Raw genomic sequence first — 3,534 nt, forward strand, 5'->3', positions numbered from 1 at the left:
GGTCGTCTACTACTTATTTTCTATTTTGTGGTGTGACGATAATTCCGCACTTAGATCATTTTGCAGACGTCCATTTTTCATTATGCATGTCATTATCTTCACATACCTTTCATGCATGATGAATTGTTATCATAAGTTGAAGAGGATCTCCACAAGTACAACCTGCCATGTGCATTTGCATTCCAAAAGCAAATTACTTATATGCACATCTTCAGGGGGAGCCCTTGCAACTTATTAAGACAATTCCTTATCCTTTACAATTTCACATATTATATTCCCCGTTGAAAACTTCAACTAGTTTGTCATCAATCACCAAAAAGGGGGAGATTGTAAGTGCATCTAGTGCCACCCCTAGTTGGTTTTGGAGTATTGACGACAAACCTAGTTGAGGGACTAATGTGTTTGTGAGAATTGCAGGATAACACAGGTAGAAGTCCCTCATTGATTCGGTTTTCCTATCAGAGATGACCCCTAAAAATGTATGAAGACATTGAAGTCAAAGGTGGTAAGTGACGACATTCACCTTGAAGACTATGAATAGAGAATACATCGCATGAAGACTATGGAGCGCGAAGACTTAGATCTTTCGTAGTTCTTTTTCTTCTTTGTTGAGTCATAGGAACCACCGTACTGTTAAGTGGGGTCCAAGAAAACCAGTCAGCATAGCTGAAGTGATGCTTACCCAAAATCCTATGTCTTCGAGTGAAGACTATGAGAGCGAATCTTGTTCAGAGTTGGACAAGTCAGCTTTGCTTGTAGCCCAAGTAAAGTTGCCGTGTGTGTTTGAAATCTGGCCGTTGGAACACGTGTCAGTTCCTTAGTGACCCAGGGTCATTTCGTACAAATCAGGTCGGGTTTCCTAGTGGCTATAAATAGCCCACCCCCTACAACCATAAACGGTTGGCTGCTCAGAGTTAAAGTACGACTTTTGTCGTTTGAGAGCAACCCACCTCGAAGCCTTTGAGAGAAAATTCCTTGAGAGGAGAAAGCCCTAACCACCCAGAGCCAAAAAGTGTTAGGCATCACTTAAGTCTTCTTGTTTGTGTGATCTGAAGACTTATTACACTTGAGGACTATGAATCCTCCAGCCGGTTAGGCGTCGCATTCTGAGCATCCAAGAGTCATTGTGGATCGCCGGTAAACGAAGTCTGTGAAGGTTTGGAAGTTTACCTTGAAGACTTACCAGAGTGATTGGGCGAGGTCTGTGTGACCTTAGCTCAAGGGGAATACGGAGAGGACTAAGTGTTCTGAGCTGCGTGCTTAGGACTAAGTGTCCGGGACTGAGTGTCCTCAGGTTTAAATACCTATCCGCCCTAACCAGACGTACAACTGTCACAGCAGTTGGAACTGGTCTACCAAACCTTTGTCTTCGTCACGCACACTGGTTCTATCATTCTCATCTCTTTATTTACAGTTGGCTCTTGTAAAGTCAGTGTCTATTTTCCTTATCTATTTGTCTTCACTGTGTACCTGATCCTTACTGCCTAGCTACTATTAGTCATTGTGGTTTCACTTCATTGAATGCTTGACTATTGTTTGTCTAGTGTAGTCTACCTTCCGCTGCATGAAAATAGGTTCATTTCTTTCATTTGTCTTCGAAACTTCCATGTTTTGAAGACTTTCATAAAAATCGCCTATTCACCCCCCTCTAGTCGATATAACACACTTTCAAGCATATGCACAACTACTCTTTTTCCCAGCTGATCGAGGCTTTCTTTGGTAGGTTACTATTCCAATTAGTGTGATTTTCATGTGTATATTAATACTCTCTTGTTCAATACTATGATTATTTCCTTCATTAAGATCCTGGATGAATCAAAAAAATATGAGCAAACGCGGTAAAACTCGAAAATATTGTATGGGCCCCACTGTACGGGGCGTCAAAGTGCTCCGTTAGGGGCATACCTTCGATGCTGCAAAGACATGCATGACTTGCCGTGTTGCTGAAAACCAGCCCCTCGAGGGTGTTTCAAGTGAGCGGTAGATGTTGCAACCATGAAAAGTTTCGTCGGTGCTTCAAGAGCGGCAGTTCTTGTTGCGATCGGTCGGCGGCTACGTGAGTGGTGTTGTGGGGGAGGCTGGGAGCAGTGCTACAAGTGAGGTTGTGAGCTATGTCGCAAAGCTGGTGTGCCGATGCCGTGTGCCAATGCTGCTCTTGGGGCACCCCTGCAGCGAGCTTGCCTGTTCGCAGCATCACCTGCTTGAGGTCGCCCGACACCTCTAGCAAACTAGACAGTGCTGCGAGCCAGGGTGATGCTGCCAGTGGCTGGTGCACGATGTTGCAATGCGAGGAAAATTGAAGTCATGGGGTAACTTGACTATTGTGTCAATCAGTCGAATGGTTACACGGGGTGGATCCATGAGCCAACTGATTGATTTCCGCCATATATTATAGTCTCTACTTATATTCTTTATCTCTTTCTCTACTACTTAAAAAAATAATGTTCCCTCAAGTCAAATCCTTCGTCCAACCTTCTAAATTTTATTTATGGTAAAACATGGTATCGGTCAGACATGTTTGATAACCCAATAAATATTAATAAATTCAAGATCTGTCGGGGATGTATGACCCGGCTGGAGCTTGGCGACTCACTGACGACCCGCTTGGACCCGGCGGTTTACGATTCATCGGAGACCCGGCGGGCGGGTCAGATGGATGACAAGGCCCAAGGCCCAGAAGACCGGCTCGTATTATGGCAGGTCGGCTTAAGAGGAAAGGCATAAGGAATATTCTCCTACAAAAGAAGCAAGACTAGGACTCCACTTGTAATAGAGTAATTCTAATCCTACTAGGACTAGTCATGTAACCCACTTGTAATAAGGCGGGGCAGGGCACCCCAAGGGGGAGAAGCAAGAAACAATCTCTAGGACTAGACAGAAAGGGGAAGCCGGCTTATGCGGCGACTCTCTCATGAGCATAATGAGATCTAACCACAAACAGCATGTAGGGATATTACCGGATGATGTTTCCCGGGGCCCGAAGCTGTCTAAATCCTTGTCTTGTGTTGCGTCTCTCGATTCCGCTCAACCCCTCTCAAACTACTACAAAGATGCATTGGCCTCACGACTAAGTCCTCACACTAGGACATCTGCCGTGACGAATACACGACAGTTGGCGCCCACCGTGTGCTAGCGCATGGTGGTGATGAGTTTTTGGAGGGATCTATTCTAGGGTTCGAGAAGCTCGCAATTGACTGATTCACGTCATCTCCCGGTTCATCAGTTGAGATTAAAAGGAATTGGCGAAGGATGCGATCAGTCCACCGTCACAATTGCATGATCCACCATAGCACAGTGGGTTTCTTGGCAGACGTGATCCGCCAAGACCAAAAGAAAGTCAATCTCCGTCGTTGCATCATCCTACAAGGGCGTATGCTGTGTGTCAAATCGCTGGGCCATCGATTGTAAAAGCGCACACGCATAATCTTCAGCTAAGATTCGTTCAACAGTGCGTACACGCGAGTCCTGAGAAATTTCATAGTGGCGGCAGCAAGCCAAACCAGAAGTTGTTTTGTCATTAAAGTTTTCTATACG

Source organism: Triticum urartu, chromosome 2A, assembly GCF_056163025.1.
Source record: "Triticum urartu cultivar PI428250 chromosome 2A, HENAU_Tu73, whole genome shotgun sequence".
NCBI lineage: Eukaryota > Viridiplantae > Streptophyta > Magnoliopsida > Poales > Poaceae > Triticum > Triticum urartu.